The 17791-nt window shown below is 54.8% G+C and overlaps 1 protein-coding gene across 1 annotated transcript in view; it reads left to right on the forward strand.

Moving 5' to 3' along the window:
* Window positions 359–17791, forward strand: part of ZNF423 (zinc finger protein 423) — a 370410-nt gene continuing 352977 nt past the window's right edge. Inside the window, exon 1 of the mRNA XM_021094227.1 lies at window positions 359–463. The gene's annotated coding sequence lies outside the window, so the exon portion shown is untranslated. The remainder of the gene's footprint in view (window positions 464–17791) is intronic.

Here is a 17791-nt window from a genome sequence, read left to right on the forward strand (position 1 = left end):
TTCCCAATGGGGGTTCCTTACAGTTTACAAAGGGGTTCCCTAGCCAGCCTCTGGGTAGGGCCGGAGCAGCCCTTCACTAGGAAGAAGAGGCGACAAGGGGACTTTTCTCATGGCGGGAGGGGCCCAGACTCCTGGGTACCCCGCAGGAAGGGAGCAGGTGGGGTACCAAACGGTATCTGAAAATGACTTTTTTTCTGGCCTCAAGTGGCCAGGCTGGTGAGAAGCAAAGCCCTTGCAGCAGGCAGCTAGCCCTGCCCTCACCCGGTGCCTCTTGAGACCCTTTCAGTAAGGAGATCCCGGATTTTTGCTGCTCTGGAATTTTCCTTAAAACAGCATATTTCTGAAAGGAGTTAAAAACGAAACAAGCTTCTAAGCGAGCAGGCCGGGCCGAAGCAGGGACGCAGGGACGAAGTGGAACTCCTTCCGCACCCCGAAAACCATCGAGCTGGGAGGCTGCAGCCAGGTCTTTTGGGGGAGGGGTGAGCGTCGGGACGCGAAAGTGTGCAACGGCGACGCGCAGGAGTGGGTCTAAAAAACTGTGCGCTTGTTTAGGACACCTAGCCTTGTGGATTCGTTCCCTTGTGGATGGCCTGTCGCCTGCCCCTCAGCCTGTTACCCCCACCTCTGGCCTCTGGGCCTTCCGCAGTTCCTGAGGGTGGAAAAAGGGCAGCGCCGCGGGTCTCCAACCAGCCCTCCCCGCTCGGTGACCCCTCCTTTCCTCCAGCAACCCCTTCCCCGCCGCGCTCCTTTTGTCCATCCCTTCTTTCTCCAGGCTCCCGGCTGGGCACGATCCGCAGTCTCCAGCCCCCCAGAGAGCCTGGGAGGGCAAGCCGCGGGCTGTTCTCCACCCCCTCCCCCTAGGAGAGGCAGCCCGCGGCGGGGGCACCCCGGAGCCGAGGCCAATCGCCCCCCTCCCCCAGCGTGTGCCATCTGCCGCCTGTCAGCCTCTCTCCGCGGGCCGCGATCCCAGGCGCCGGCGGGGGTGGGGAGCTGCCGATTCGGCCCCTCCTTCCTGGCTCCTTCCCAGGCGTCTTGTGGCCTCTGCCCTCGCTTAGGCCCTTGGCACCCCCTCTCATCATAACCCCGGCCATCCCTGAGCTGCGGGAGGCGGCTCCTATTTCCCTCCGGGAAGGCCGAGATGTCGGACACTCTCGACGCAAGAGCTGGGGAGGGCGGTGATCCTGGGGGCGGCAGCCCTAACGAGGGGAAAAGGTGGACCTCTGAGCCTGAGTACCAGTTAGGGGACGTCTCCGTCCCGGTCTCTCTAGGGATACTCGCTCTCTGCCTCCCGGTGTCAGAGTGTATGCCTCGGCGGCGTCGCGTTTCTCTGGTCGCCCGACTCTACCTCGGAGACGGCCTTGAGCGCGCAAGCTTGGTCTTCTTCCCTGAACCTGCCTTAAGGCCGATCCCTGCACCCCATCTGCGAGGGTGGCATCTATCTCTGTTATCGGTCCAGCACTGGGTCGGAACCCGGAGGCCCAGAGAGGCGAGCAAGCCGAGTGGGACCGCGAAGCCAGCAGAGTGGGGCGCGGGCGCGACTGGCAGGCCGGCTGGGGAACCGCGGGGCGCAGGCGCCCTGCTTGGGGCGGGCGCCGCTGCCCGGCCGGCCCCGGCGCGGCTCTCGGCGGGCAGCGGGTTTTTCCGTGAAAGGTTGCCCCGGGTAACTCGTCTCCGAGGGGACGCAGCCCTCCTCTCTCCAAGTGGCAACTTATCGATCCGCGAGATTGATAACCCCCAGCGCCGCACAGAGCACCCGCTCCGCTCTCCCCGCTCTGGGGCTAGCCGGCCCAAGGTGGCGCCACTCGCCCGGGGAAGGGCGGGTGGCGGGGGCTGACGATGTCGGGTCCTTCCACCCAACCTGGACTTGGCCTCTTACAGCTGGTGGGGGATGGGTAGGCTTCAAAGGAACGGTTTGGGGAGCCGCTTGGGGAAGAATTCTCCGAAGTCTGAGCCCCTTCCCCAGCGGGCTCGGAAACCCAAGCCTCAAATCTTTCCAGAGGCGCCCCCTGGTGGCTGGGGCAAAATTTGTCAAGTGGTAGCTGGTTTCTTCCTTTCAGTGGTAAGGGGACGTGGTGCTTCCGCAATATTTGGGGGCTACGGTAGTCTTAGCTAAGAAGCGTGCAACCACATGCGCGAACGCTCTAGATTCAGCTGTTGGGGGCGATCACATTTAGCTCAGTGGTGGAAGAGTTTGTAGATGTGGGGCAGAATTGGTCTTCAGACACCAACCAATGGGCAAAATCCGAGAGGGAAAAGCCAAGTTCAGGGATAATTCATGTGCGTGGGGCATAATTTGCGGAGGTGGCAATGTCTGGGCAATTTCATCCCGGTTTGCCCCCTTTCCCCCCAGTTCTCTCACTTTTTTCAGTTTATGATGCAAATGTATCTTGGCGACTTTGACAGCATGCGTGGGCCCTGTGTCTGCTCCCTCCTCCCCCCCGGGTGCCTCCAGCGCTGGAATTGGGGCCCCGCGTGCCGGTGCGGTGCCCGCGCCCGCGCCGTGCCTGCCGCCGCCGCCGCCGCCGCCGCGGTCCGGGTTTTGCGGGCGGCCGGAGCTGTATTTCCAGCGCTGTCCATCGCTCGGTGCTGTTGGCCCTCTCTCCGTCTGATCCGAGCCGGAGCAGTGCGGGGCGCCCCACGGGATCAGAGCGCTCCCCCGCCGGGACTCCGCTCCTCACATCCTCCTGCTGGGACCCGGCTACATTTCCAGCCAAGCCTGGCTTTATTATGTGTCTCTGCAGTGCAGCCCCAGCAGCCGGATCGGGAGGAGGAGAGCCAGCGACCACAAAGAAGACAGGAGCGCAAGGGAGGCTGGCGGGCGGGCCGGCGCCGGCTGGAGCGCGGAGGAGCCGGGGCGCAGCCGCCGCCGCCGCTGCCCAGGAGGACGGGAGCCCGGCCGCCGCCTGCTCGTCCTCCTCCTCCGCCGCCGCCGCCGCCTCCCCCCTCTCCAAGCCCCTGGCCCATGGAGGCAGCTAGCGGGGCCGGCGAATTGGCACCGGCCTGGGGATCGGCAGCGCGCAGCGCGCTGAGCACCGCAGCCCGAGGGCAGGCAGCGGCGGCCCGGCGCACGGGCTGAGCGATGCCTGGGGCAGGGGCGCGCCTGCCCGCCGCTGCCTGAGCGCCCCCGCGCGCCCCTTCCTCCTCCGGGGGGCCGGCACCGGACCGAGCCGAGAGCCAGAGAAGGGGGCGTGAGCCAGGGGCCCCAAGCTGCGGCTTCTGAGCGGCTGCGGCCGTTTCGAGCCCCCCAAGTAGGCTGAGTTGAGGGATTCCCCCTCCCCATCCATCATAATCTCCAAATCAGGCGTTTGGGCATTTTCAAATCATTAATATTTATTATTATTTTTGTGTGCGGCAGGGGACAATTTGAAGGCTTTTTTTTTTTTTTTCCGGGGGGTACTAAGCTTCCGCGCTCCCGACCGCCTACCGGTCTCCTCCCCCCACCGAGACCCCCTCGACTCCAGCCCCGTCCCCCCTCCTCAGATGGGTTCATTGTGAGCTCCGCACCGGGCTGCGTGGCCGGACGCCTGCAAACTTTGCACAAAAATCCGGCAAGGGGCGGAGGAGGAGAAGGAGGAGGAGGGTGAGGGTGGCGGTGGGGTGGGGGAGGGAGGGAGGGGGCCGCAGGGGCCGGGGGCCGGCGGGGGGTGGGGAGGAGGAGGGGGGCGGCTTTTTTTTTTTTTTTTTTTTTTTTTTTTGCATAACTCGGCTCGACCGAGTGGCCTCCGGACTCCCCGCGCCGCTGGGACCGCCGCTGGGACCGAGAGCCCCGGCTGCCGCATTGCAACAGGCAGGGCCCCGGCGCGCCCCCCGGGCCTCCCCCCGCCCCGGAGCGGCCTCGGCCGTCCCGGGCCGCCCCCCCAGGGAGGCCGCCCCGGACCTGCAATCCGCTCCCCACAGCTGCCGACCCGGCTGCAAAAAAAAAAGTTTCCGAGAGGCAGGAGGAGGAGAAGGGGGAGAAGGGCAGCCCGGAGCGGCGGGGGGCGGCGGGGGGAGCCGGCCGCGGAGGGCGACGGAGCGCCGGGAGCCCCGGACATGTCCAGGCGGAAGCAGGCGAAGCCGCGCTCGGTGAAAGGTGAGCGAGCGAGGCCCGGCGGAGGCGCGAGCGAGCGAGGAGGGAGGGAGCGAGGGAGGAGGGACCGGCGAGCGGGCGGGCGGCCGGGGACCCGCGCGAGCGGGCGGAGAGGAGGAGGAGGAGGAGGAGGAGGAGGAGGAGGAGGAGGAGGAGGAGGAGGAGGCGGCGGCGGAGGAGGCGGAGGAGGCGGAGGCGGAGGAGGAGGAGGAAGAGGAGGGGGAGGAGGAAGCCGCGAGCGGGAGGCGGAGGCGGTGGAGGGGGCACACCGCGAACACCCTACCCGCCTGGACCCTCTCCGGGCCTGGCGCCGCGGCCGGCGGGGGACCCGGGCCTGGGGGCGCCGCTGAGGGCCCCTCGCTGCTCCCTCCGTGCGGGCCCCGGGCCCGCGTGGCCAATCAAGGGGTGCGGGCCCGACTTGGCGGGGATTGCGAATCTCGGCGGCGGCGGCGGCGGCGGGCGGCGGGAGGAAGGAAGAGGCGGTGAGGACTGGCGCCCGGGAGGCCGGCAGCTCCGAGGCCGCTCTCGCTGGGCCCCGGGCCTTGCCACCTTTCCTCGGTCCACGCCTTGTCGCTCCGGGACGCCGAGGGCGGCGGGCGTTGCTTGCGCGCGCCAGGGGTCCCCGCCCTGGCCTCCGGGCGCCCCCTCCCCGCCCCCTGCCCAGGCCGCCCTCCCGGCCGGGGCCTCCACACTTCCTGCCTCCTCCACCGAGGCCAACCGGGCCCGGAGCCTCTGCCAGGAGTTCATTGTCTGCGTAGCGCCGGCGGGACGCGGGTCCCCATGGGAGCGCAGCGGCTGCCTTGCGCTCGCCCCTCCACCAAGAGCGCCCGGGACCCGACCCTGGGCACCCACATCCTCGACACCTAGGCCAGCTTCCTGTATCAGGTCCCTGGAGTGCACACGTTTGTGAGGGTACACACACACACACACACACACACACACACGCGCCCTCTTCGTGTCCTTGCCTGGCTTTCTATTTCTAATGAGCGCCCTCGGCTCAAGCGGTCCCCTGGAGAGCTGAGGCCCCCTGGGACATGCCTTGTGAGGGCAACTGAGCCCCTCCGCTGCCCCTCTCCCCCCACCCGCTGGGCTCTCCAGGCCTCGCTTGCCGCTTTGTCCCGATTCCCAGCCCTTTGGGTGGGCGCCCGGCTTTCCGCCCGTGCTGGGAGATGTTAGAGCAGGAACGGGATGAGAGCGGCTAAGTCTCTGGAGCCCAAAGTCCCGAAGCCCCTGTTTGTCCTCGTCCAAGTCCCTTGATGACCTCTGGCCTGAGCCCAGTTCTGCTCTGAAAAGTTCATTTCCTGGAGGCCTGCGCGGGAAGGCGCAGGGGCCCCCCTGCTCCCTTCCTGCTAGCCTTGCTCCTGGCCAGAATGGCTGGGACTGAATCTGGCCAGGAAGGTGGTGAGACACCCGCCATGGCTCTCCTTCCAAAGTCCCAGGGGGTCACGGGCACCCGGCTCAGCAGAGAGCCTCCCCGTCATCTTAGAAGTGGTCCAACACAGTCCACGCTCAGCAACCCAGCTGCTCTCTTTCCTCTTTTTTCCATGAGAGATGTTGGTGGTGTTCCCCTCACCCTGGCAGCCATCCCAATCGGGGATAGCCTGGTCTGCTCCACGGAACTCGGGCGGGGTGGGGGCTGGAGGGTGTTTTAGTTGAAGGACAAGGAAACCAGAAGTGAGACCTCCAGAAGGGGACAGGACAATGGTAGCTGTTTGTCCTTTTGCTAAGTAGAAGGGGTCTTGGCTTGAAATAATATCTGATTTCTTTTCTCTTTCCCTGGCTCACTGCTCACTCCTTCAAGAGCCACTTAAGGTGGCCCAGAAGAAAATGTACAATTGGAGTCTCTGGTTGCAAAGACAGTTTTACCTGACTTGGGCAGTTGATTTTGAGTTAAAGCTATGTAGAGGAACACGTTTTTCTTAGGGGAAGATGCACAGCTTCCCTACCCCTGACCTGCATCCATGCCTTCATGCCTCCTTATTTTAGAAGGTGAGACACAGAAAGCAAAGGTAGAACAATTTGCCGGGAGCAGATGGGTGGGTGTTTCAGAGTTGCTGGAACCTCATGCTAAAACCATTCTGTGGATCTCAGAGAAAACTCAAGCATGGGTCTTCAGCTTTTCATGAAATGAGCCTGGGCATGATTTTTTAATGGATGTCTCTCCAAATGTATATGTGCAGCAGAGAAGTCAAGCTCGCTGATGGGGGAAAGACAGCACAGTGGGAACGTGACCAGTGTAGGCGTTTTGAGAAGTGTTGCAAACATCAACCACACAGTGCTTTTGGTCCTTTTGGAGTCTGAGATCCTCTGTTTCTTCCTGTGGGTCTTTGCAGTTTCCAAAAGCAGCTACAATCCTTGCCTCTCACTCTTTTGCCATTTATTCGGTTTACTGGGGTGAACAGGGTGGAGATGTGGCCACTTATCAAGGGAGGAATGGAGAGAAAAGATAATTTGAATAGATAAGAGTTCCAGCAGGTGATGGATTTATTGCTTTTCAAGAACTGCCTCCCCCCGCCCTCACCCCCTTTTCTCGAGCAATATTCAAAAGTGTGTGCTTGAGTGTGGACAGCTCCGCACCAAGTATTTAAAATGACAAGGTCCTCACCTTTAAAAAACGCTTCTTAAAGGAACTGGGATGGCTTTTAAATTTTATTTGATTTCATTTTACCTCCACTGCTGTGTGTCAGGGCTAACGTAGCGGCATTGTGGACTTCCCCATCCCGCGCGTTCTGCTGTGAAAGTCGCTTGACTGCATAGTTCGTAATTGATCTCGGAAATGTGAAAGCCCATAGCAGGAAGGAAAGACAGAAATATAACCATTTCTAATGGATGCTCAGAAAGTGTGATTTGAAAGCTCGGCCTTGCTGCTTTGAAAATCAAACAGGCCCTGGTGTGTGTGTGGGGGTCGCATCCCACTCATGGACACAGCCTCCCTTCTGGAGTGGGGTCACTGGTCCCCTCGGGATGTTTGTCCTTCTTTGGAAATCCCAGCTCCCGGGGAGGACGCCCAGCAAATAGGGAAGGGGGCCGGGGCAGTAGGGCAGCGGGGAGAAGAGCCTCATTGGTTTTCAAAAGCCTCGTGATTGAAACACACACACATACACACCAAAAAGCCCATGAATGTTACAAAAGTCACATTTTCGGACCGTTTTTCCCCTCCTGACACCATTCTCTCCCTCTCTGTCTCCTGGTGGTTGTGCGGTGGTTGTTGTGCAGTGGTTTGTTCCCTTTGATAATTTTGGCCTCGTTCTCCGAGGCTGTTCCCTTCACATCTCACTGATGTTATTTCAGCTGATGATCTCAGGTGGTTTGTTAACCTGTCTCCCTTTTACCCACGCTGCTTCCTCAGATCCTGGAACCATCTTTCCATTTATATGGAAAATCAGCACCTCTTCTCCCCAGCCTCAGCTTAAAACTTTGGAATAGGTAATACTGTTGATTTTCACCATCGAGCATCTGCCTGTTAATTACAGTTCTTAATATTAATTAGCACTCAGGCCTCATCCACACCCCCTCGCCCCGCCCCCAAACCCTAACGGTCCCCAAAGTACCCCCGGTGACTTCTCTGTGCCCCCCTCCCCTTTTCTGTCTTCCTCGCCTGCCAGCCCTTCTGCTCCTCCAAAGTCCATCTTATAAATTTGGTGGTCCAGGCACTTGGGAACAGTGTAGTTTTGCCACTGCTCGTGTTTCCATGGAAATAATTGAGATGTAATAAATAGAGGCATTCTGAGGTTACAGGTTCCTTGATTCAGCTGAGACCACATACAAGTGTAAATTGCCGAGATTTGTTTGGCTAAATGTACATGATCTTGTAGGAAGGGCAAAACAAATCCTTTATAGGTTCTTCAGCTTTCTCGTGGATTGGGGCAGCTGACATTTAAATCTTCATATTTAACTCCCGCCCCCCCCACCGCAGTGAAGTCACCAACTCCCAGCTTTAGAAGGGTCTGTCTCACTCTAGAAAACATCCTTTATGTCTAGTAATTACTGTTTAGATTCTTCCACCTGTTTCCTTGCAAAAACTTGATAAGCAATAAAATAAGTGGGCATTTGGGGCAGAAGGACCCTGCTGGACGTTCACCCATGAGGTGCAGAGTGTGCATTAATAATGAAAGGTGCAAAATGCTGGTGACTTTGCAGTCATGAAATAATTGGGTAGAACCAGCCAGCCCTGGCACTGTTGTGTTAACAGAGGAGAGGGAGGAGGAGGAAGAGGAGGAGGGAGAGGGGGCGGGAGAACCCAGGGAGGAGGAAACTGGAGGGTAGCATCTGACAGAGCCGAGCTGGAGACCAGGGCTGCAGATCTGGTTCAGTCTAATAGAAAGTTGCAATAATTGCTATATCGGTAGCCAACTCTTAAGCGGGTGGCTGTGGAATTCTTCCCCTGATGTAGGATTTAATAGTCTGGCAATTAGATGCATTGATTTCTCTTAACTGTTCATTTGGATGTGTAAACGAAAGAAACCTGCCACTGAGGCTCCTGGTGCAGTCAGGCTGCCTGGCTCTTGGAAAAAGGCTGATTTAGGTGGTGGAGGTAGGGACATGGATTCTTCAAGGCAGTGTTGGGGCCAGTTCCCTCTGCTTTTAAAAGTTCTGCCCTTTGTGCAGGAAAACAAACAGCGCTTGTTGTTCAGATACTGTTTAAAAATAAATGGCGTGTCCAGTTAGGTCTGAAAAGCAAAAACATCTTTTTTTTTTTTTTTTCCTGCCGCAGATGCGTATAGAGCAACATTTCTGTCTTTGAATGACTAGACTGCCTTGCATGTTTTTGGCAGATGGTCTGTTAGGTACCAGAGGGAAAAGTCACAAAACACCTTGTTCTGAGTTCCAGGGGGACCTCCAGCTGGAAATGGAGTGAGTTCTCGCTCTCTCCCTCTTAGGGGGTCACCTAGACCGCGGGCGCCCTTTCAGGCCCTGAAGACGTGTGGGTCATGGTATCTTGGACCCCTTGGCAACTGGTGGGCTGTGCGACTTTGGTGGCTTGGAGGGTGGGTAGATAATGAGCTCTTGCCAGCTTTAGCACCTCTTAACTCCCTGCTTCTGGACCTGCAGGTTTCTGGAAGCGCCACTAACTTCTGACATGCAGGCGTCTAAAACTGTCTTGATGGTAAGCAAGCAGAGGAAAGCTAGCTTTCCCAATGGCCCTATCTTTTTTTTTTTTTTTTTTTTTAACCAGGGTGGATGGGTGACTTTAGTTAACTCTTTGTTTGCCCGAGAGGTTAGGATGGACTCACCTTTCCTGGACTGCGTTCATGGCACACTGGTATTTGCAAAGAATACTGTCCTCACGTGGAGGATGTGTTTGCAAATAGACATCAGGGCTCCTTTCTTATCTGTGATCCCCGGGGAATTACAACAGAAGACCTTGGAAAGTGGTAGTGGGCTCCCGGTTACTGTGGCGGGCTGGGGAAAACCTTGGTACACCTTGCTTGGTGAATTCGACCACTTCTGCAAATTCCTGTCAGCTTGCAAAGGCATTTTGTGTATAAGCACGTTAGTCGGTAATCAGAGTAGCTTTGCACCCAGAATGGACTAATTAACCTGGATCGCTTATATCCCGATTGAAGTTTTTGGCGCTGTCAGCTCCCCCAGACTGCGGGAGAGGTAGGGTGGAGTGGAGGGGGGGAAATGCTGATGGAAACTTTTGATTCATCGCTCACCTGCCAGGATCCATGGCAGCCAACGATTGGGGTTGTACAGTCAGTAAATAAAAATACTTTACTTCTTTCAAGGAGCGCCAATTAGCTGATTGCTCCATGTGGCTGTCTTGAAGGAGAACGCTGTTTTACCTATCTTCTGGTACAAAGGTTTGATTTTTAATGTCTTGTGAAAAGGATTCTCTTTGTCTTGATTGATGTCAGGAATAAAAGCATGATGGTAATATCCCTTTGAAAGCTATTGTATTGTCGGCCCTGGCTGACAGCGGGAGGGCCTCCCAGCATTATAGATTAGTGCTGTGAAAACACTGACATTTTCTTTGTTACGTTGCTGTTGTTCTACTTGCAAAGTCAATTACACAATGTCGGAGCTTGGTTACCGGGGTTGACTTTGGAAGTAGCTCTGTCTTTTCATTCTCTTCTTAAAGATATAATTTTCCTTTGTTGTTGTCACTGTTGTTGTTTTGTTTTCTTTTGCTCTTTCTTTCTGACCTGCTTCCCTCTGGTGATCACCCCCTCTGCCCCCCAAGAGTCTGAACGCAATGAGCTAGGCAAACACACTCTGGTTTCAACTGTGACAAGTCAAATTCAAAGATTGCCCCATCATTATCTCTGAATTCTTCTGCTCATTCACATTTCAGTGGCTTCTTATGGATGTAGTGACTACAGCAGCCAAGATGCATTAAAAAAACCCATCAAATGAGATTACCGTGTTGATAATCTCATATCAAGTGGGTGGCTCTGGATTTGGGGTCCTTAGCGTTGGCGGATTTGGGGATTTCTTTCTTTCTTTCTTTTTTTTTTTTTCCTGAACTGGACTGAACCAGGTTCCTGGGTTGATCGGACCCCCAACAAATAGTTCTTTGCTGTGGACGTTTTATAAGCATTCTGATCTTGGAGGCCAGGGCTGGTGAGTTTTGGACTTAGAGTCACGGATGACCTCATGGCAGGGATAGAACAGTCTCGGAAGAGAGTCTTGTAACCCATCCTTCTCCCATTGCAGATGGCAAATGCGAGTTATAAGGCTCTCCGAGGTGCCTTTACCAGGTGCCCTTGAACTCAGGAGTGATTTTTCATCCCTTTCTAAGTGTGTGAAATCCTGCTGCTGAAAGTGAGGCAAGCCTGAAGTGTCCAAAACCCGAAAATGGTCAGGGCGGATATTTTTATATACGCCCCTCCCACCCCCCACGCCCCATGTCTGGCTTCTCCAGAATGAAAACCCCCAAATTCCTTAGTTCTCCGAACCAGGCTGCCAAAGAGGCGGCTACCTGAGAGCGGACAGAACTTGGGGCAAGGAGACTGCTGGCCCCAACTCCAGGTGACAGGGACCCATCAGGGAACTCCGGCTGAGGACACTACTTGTGGGCCCCCAAAGTTATTATTATGAACCGCCAGACAAGAGCCTGTGTTCGCCAGCAATTTGTCAGGACTAATTTTGTTTTTCTCCAATAATTGAAAATTAATGTCTTGAAGTGAAAGCAGATGTTCATGTCATCTTCTGAATTGGGATATAAAATGGGGCTCTGTAGATGGGCTCAGTAATTTAACAGCAATTTCCCTCTCTCAGCTAATGGGGGTGCTGGGGGCTGACGTCATCTGGGGCCGGGGCTGGGAGACCGAGATGAGAACGCATCAGCTGTGCCAGTTGTGCTGTCGTGTTTTGGAGGCAGAGTAGGTAAATAAAAATATTTCCTGGGGCTGTGAAACTTGGAGAATTCATTGTTTTGAATACTCGTTCACACGAGAGGTATTTATTGAGATAATTCAACGCTTTATGCTGGAAAAGGTGAGGGAGGCTTGGTTTGGGAAGAAGGTGGATTCTTCGAGGCTAGAGCATCCTCAGCTGGGGTTCCCATTGCGGCTCTGTGGTAATAAATCCAACTGGTAATCATGAAGACACAGGTTCGGTCCTTGGCCTCGATCAGTGGGTTAGGCTGTGAACTGAGATGTAGGTCGCAGATGCAGCTCAGATCCAGCGTTGCTGTGGGTGTCGTGTATGCCTGCAGCTGCAGTGCTGATTCCACCCCTAGCCTGGGAACTTCCATATGCTGCAGGTACGGCCCTACAAAAAAAAAAAAAAAAAAAAAAATCGAAGTAGATATACATAATGTAAACTTTACCTCTTAACCATTTCTAAGTGTCCTGTTCAGTGGCATTAATTACATTTGCGCTGTTGTGCAACCATCACCACTGTGAACTTTAACTTTTAGCCAGTGTCCAGGTGCTGGTGGACTAGGGGGGAAGTCTTCACCCATCACCCTCCGAGGACGCCATCAAGTTCAAGGCCTCCATTTTATGGGGAGAAATAAGAAGCAGAGGCTCTTGGAGTTCCCGTCATGGCGCAGTGGTTAATGAATGAATCCGACTAGGAGCAATGAGGTTGCGGGTTCAATCCCTGGCCTTGTTCAGTGGGTTAAGGATCCGGCGTTGCTGTGTGCTGTGGTGTAGGTTGCAGATGCGGCTCGGATCCCGAGTTGCTGTGGCTCTGGCATAGACTGGCGGCTACAGCTCTGATTCGATCCTTAGCCTGGGAACTTTCATATGCTGTGGGAGTGGCCCTAGAATAGGCAAAAAGACCAAAAAAAAAAAAAGAAGAAGAAGAAGCAGAGGCTCTGAAGATGAAGTGATTCAGAGAGCTGGTGATGCTTCTCCTTGCCTGGGTGCAAGAGGGGAGACTGGTGCACCCAGAGCTGGGGCAGGGCGGGAATTAGGGCTGCATCAGGGCTGGTGCGCTGCGGGCAGGGCAGGAAAGGTGCTTAGGAGCTATTGAGTGAGCTGATGACCACTCTCACGGTGAGAATAGTCGTTCTCTCTCCTCGGGGGCTCTGTTCCTCTGGACACTGAGACTGGCAGGTGTGAGGTTGCCTCGAGGCCCCCACTCCTGCCTGCCAGGACCCAGAGAGCCCCTCTGACTTACCCAGCCCTGCACACTTCAGGCTGTGGAGTTCCCCTTGTGGCTCAGTGGTAATGAACCCAACTGTGATGGGGAAGGGGAGGGACTGCTGTTCTGGAACGGCCACTCGGTTGCCCGGATTCCCAGTCCTAGAGCACTGGCCCCCTCTGGCCCGCAGGTCCGGGTGCTGCGCTTCTCCTCTTTGGAGGTGCCAGGCACCTTTTCTGCCCCCATTTTTTTCTGTAATTGAAATTTGCCCTTTCGTTACCTGGGCATGAATTATTTTTTGCAGCGTTGTCATTTCCCATCCTGCTGTGAGGTTTATCTCTTCTGTTGATCCTAATTAAATAAAACATACTGTTCACCTAACTCCTGTGGCACTGACGTTTACCTGCCTGAGGCAGAGTGATGGCCATCTGGGCTGGGTTAGGGAGCAGGGCATGGCTGGAGAGGGGAGCTGGGATGATAGTGGCTGTCACATCCAGGCTGGGTGTCCACCCTTGGCCTGGGGGCTGCAGGACCTCGTAGCCACCAACCACATACAGCGTATTTCTGGTTCCTGAACCTGAGAAACTGCTTGGTCCCTAGCCCTCTGGGGCGGCAGGTCTTTACTTGGGGAGAGCAGAGATGATTACCAGCTCCAGAGAGTCCCTAGGGAGAGGGGGAGGGGAGAGGGCGGGCTCTGGGGGGGAATGGAAAGAGGGGGCACGCTCCTGTCACCTGGGGTGGAGGCTGCAGAGAGGGCTGGGTTCTCAGGGAAGCCACGAGCAGAGCATGTGCTCTCAGTGCCCAGGACAGCTCTGCAGATGCCCTGTCCCCTCAGGGAGACAGTGGCCAGCCAGGGCAGTGGCATGCGTGTTGGGAAGCTTCAGACTTGTTACTGCTTTTGGCTTCGAACTTTTCAGAATCCTGAAAACCCTAGGTTGAAGATGAAGCCTGGAGGCCCCTCCCTTCAGACGTTGCATGTGTAGGGGTGTGTGTGTGTGTGTGTGTGTGTGTGTGTGTGTGGCATCTTGAGTTCCATCCAGCCTGGACTCTGCACACTTTCAGTCTCAGGGAGCTCACGACCTCTATGCTAGACCCGTGCAATTTCAGCTTGAATGTCACCTGTTCTTCTTTCCATGAAGCTGCAGGCCACCTCCTGTAATTGAGATGCATTAGTCCTGGGTCTGTCTCCTGGGACCACCAGGAGTAACTCAGGTCTCCAGTCCCCCAAGCAGCCCTGTGGAGAGGTGGCAGAGCTGGCCTTGCTCGCTTCACCCTGGGAGAGGATTTCTTTGAACCAGATGGGGTCAGCTTGGTGGGCTCCCAGGATGCCACGCTCATTCACAGATGACCTCGACGTGGGCTTCTGGGTTCTTGAGTTTAAAAAGGATTTGTTAGATGAATGAGCCACTACCTATCTAAACTGTTGAGGGAATAAATGACGGTGGACCAGTGAAGGAGTGAACTGGTTAACAACTTAGATGAATTCCTAAACGAACAGGTGAATGAGTTGAGTGGGTGAATCGACAGGGAGCAGAGAGTATCTTTAAGCGTGATTTGGGCTCAGGGCTGGTGTCTCTGATGGTCTCTCCCGCCCCTCCCCCGCTCCAGCCCCTATTCTGTCCAGGAGGTGGGAGTTGCTGCATCTGGAGGACCCAGGGAGCGGGGAGCCCTCAACCGCTGGGGTTGGGATGCTTTGTGCCCATTCTTCTCCTTCATCCTTAGCCTCAGATGGGGGCAGCGTGCCTCTGTGTGTGTGTGTGTGTGTGTGTGTGTGTGTGTGTATGTGGAGTACTCTATTGCAAGATTGTACCTACTGTTTCTGGTAGCTACTGTGCCAAGTGTTGTGCTAGATTGTAAAACATTGTTTTGAAATGATGAGAGCGACATGAGATTTTCATACTAACTTTAAATAAAGCAAAACTTTTCATTGAATCCATCCCCTCCCCCCCTCCTTCCTGCCACAATCTTGAAGGGGCTTCAAAGTGGACATATTTGACCCAGCTCAGGGCTGGCCGGCACTCTTGTGGTCCAGCCTCCATTAAGTGGCCTTTGGGATCTTCTGCATCTTTCAGGGATGGTTTGCCCACGAATAGCACCCAGGGGGTGGAGGTGTTGAGAGAAGCATGCAGGAAGGAAAACATAGGATGTGTTTGCAGGAGAAACTGCCAATGAAAGAAAACTCAGCATAAAAAAGAAAGACACCCCCCCAAAACACACACACACACACACACACACACACTCTCTCTCTCTCTCTCTCTCTCTCTCTCTCTCTCTCTCTCTCTCTCTCTCTCTCTCTCTCTCTCTCCCTCTCCCTGAAGGTCTGAATCAAGATTGAGTCATTTCTCTCCTGTGAGAGGGTTGCGGTTTGGTGGAAGCCTTCTCTGTTGTCTTGGGCAGGAGAGCTCCCTCTGTGGGCCTCAGTTTTCCTGTCTCTGAAGTGGGATGGAACCGGTTGGGTTAGTTATCTGATAGTTTAGGATTTGAGTTCCTGGAACATCAGAATGGGGAAACACAAGACGCTTTGGCTTTAAAAGAATACAGGCTAGAAAGATATGGTCAAGTCTTTGCAAAGTACCTCTTAAAGTGACTGGTCCACAGAGTGAGAAGGCAGAATAGGCAGTTCTAGAGAGCCCTCCAGCCGGTGGCCCCATCCTCCCTTGTGGCCGTGACCTCTTGAGGGCTGAAGGGAACATCAGACAAGAGAAGACGTGCTGAGGGCTTGTCCGTGATGTTGGTGTCTTTCCACGTGTCAGGTCAGTGCAAGGTGTCCCTGGCTCTTCTGGCCCCAGGGCCTTTACCAAGTGTCCCTAGAGCAGGCTCTCTTGTCCTCCTCTAGTCCAGGGGCAATGTGGGCAGAGAACATCCGGGATGCACAGATGCCCAGCCACAGCCACCAGCATGGCTGGCCTTGATCCCAGGAAGGATGTGCAGGGATGGTTGAGACCAGGTACTCAACCCTGCCTTCAGCTCCGCCCACCTGTCCCCTCAGTTTCACTGAAGTACAAACTGAAAGCCCAGAATTACCTTGCTCAAAGTCACACGGCTGGAGGGGGCGGAGGTGGGGTTAGCCCAGGGCTTGTCCAGTTCTAGAGCCTGGATCTGTCACCATTACCTGGCCTTGTCACTGCTCAAGGGGCCTGAAAAGACAACAGAGAAAACTCATGCTTTCTCCAGGGGCTGGGAGTCTCCGGGGAAGGCGTCGGAGTTCTGCCTGCTTCCCCAGCCATCTCTTCTCCTTTGGTGCTGTCCTTATCTGCATCTTAAACAAAATGATTTATACATTTTCATAATTTAATCCCCTCCTCCCCCAGAAATAAGCACTGTTATCCACAGTTATCTTTCCTCCAAGATCTCATCTGTCGTGGATTTATACAAAAACATGTGTGTGTGTACCCATGCATATATAAGTTTAAACTTTTAAATTTTAGATATATAAGGCTTGTCTACAATTTCTGTTATTTGCTATTTTCACGAAGCAATGAGTTTCCAATCTTTTTGGAGTTTTTTGCTTTTTTTTTAGGGCCGCACCTGTGGCACACGGAAGTCCCCAGGCTAGGGGTCAAATCGGAGCTGCAGCTGCCAGCCTACACCACAGCCACAGCAACTTGGGACCTGAACCTCATCTGCAACCTACACCTCAGCTCATGGCAATGTCGCATCCCCAACCCACTGAGTGAGGCCAGAGGTCGAACCCGCAACCTCATGGTTCCTAGTCGGATTTGTTAACCACTGAGCCACAACCGGAACTCCGTGGGTGTGCCAGTGTTTATTCCCAGTCCTCGAATGATGGACATTTAGTTATTCTCTGTTATAACAAGGATGCAGGGAACCTCCTTGTTTATAAATGTTTATGTTTCTTAGGCTAGATTCCGAGAAGTGCACTTGTTAGGTCACTAACGAGTCACTTAAAAATTTGAAGGATAGTTCCAACGTGCCATTCACAAAGGGGGCACCTGCAGTAATGGTAATATTTCTCCTAATCCTTGCCTACGTATGATGTGTCCCCTTTTCCTTTCCTTCTCCTTCTTTTTCCCCTTTTCCTTTTTGCCACTCTGGCAGATTCGCACTTCCCTGGTTACTAGTGAAGCTGACTGTGTTTCTTATCTTTATAGACCATTTTTAGTTCTTCTTTAGGTAGGGGAACTGAACTGTGTTCTCTAAATGTGGACCTTGGTGTTTGGGCACCTCTTTCCTTCAGCTAGTCCTTTAATCATGTCTCTTCTTCCTTCTCTCCATCCTTCCATCCATCCATCCATCCATCCATCCATCCATCCTTCATCTTCTACCTGTCATTCATCCTTTCTCTTCTTCTCTCCCTTCTTCTCACTTCCCTTTCCTTCCCTTCCTTGTCATCCATCCATCCATCCATCCATCCATCTAAATCCTGAGTATCTTACCCAGGTGAGTATCTTAGCCTGGACTCCAAGGAGGATACAGAGATGACCCAAATGGAGGCCCTGACCACAGAATCAGAGAGGGCAGCCCGAGATAGAGGTGCAGGTTGAGAGCTGAGAGAGGTTGGAGGGATTCCTTTAAATCAGGGGAATCAGGCAAGTCCTGGAAGAGGGGACTATGTTTGATTTGGACCCAGAAGGATAGAATCACAACACCCAGAGCAGCTAACATTTAATGAGCACCGCTTGTATACAGGCACTAGGCCGTGCACGTTTTTTTCAGGCAGTAGCTCGTTTCATCTTGACACTCGCTTCCAATCACTCAGGTGGGGGCCCGAGGCTTTCTTTTTCACGAGGAGTCACAGGTCTTAGAGAATCCTCTGCTGAACTCCCTTCTCATGTGAAGGGTCAGACTTTCCCAGAGAGGGCAACTCAGATGTCCAAGGTCATCCGATGAACTTGGGGGCAGAACTCTGCCTGGGGGCAGGGCAAGGATGTGTTGGGGGGACCTGGCTGCTGCCACTGACCTCGGCCAGGGTCTGCCTTGGGAACAGCCTGGACCTCTCAAGCTGTGAGGGCTGTGGAAGGATTCTGAGCCCTCAGACCTGGACTCCCACGGACTTCCTTGCCTCAGCTTCATTTTCTTTGAAATGGGGGTTCTACTCCCAGGAGAGGGAGCTTTATGAAACTGAAACGGCCATCCATTGGGGTAGGAATCACACTCCAGAGCAGCCTCACTTGGCCATGCTCTCCCTCACCTGCACATTTGTGCTCAGAATGCAGCATCAGA

This window comes from Sus scrofa, chromosome 6, assembly GCF_000003025.6.
Source record: "Sus scrofa isolate TJ Tabasco breed Duroc chromosome 6, Sscrofa11.1, whole genome shotgun sequence".
NCBI lineage: Eukaryota > Metazoa > Chordata > Mammalia > Artiodactyla > Suidae > Sus > Sus scrofa.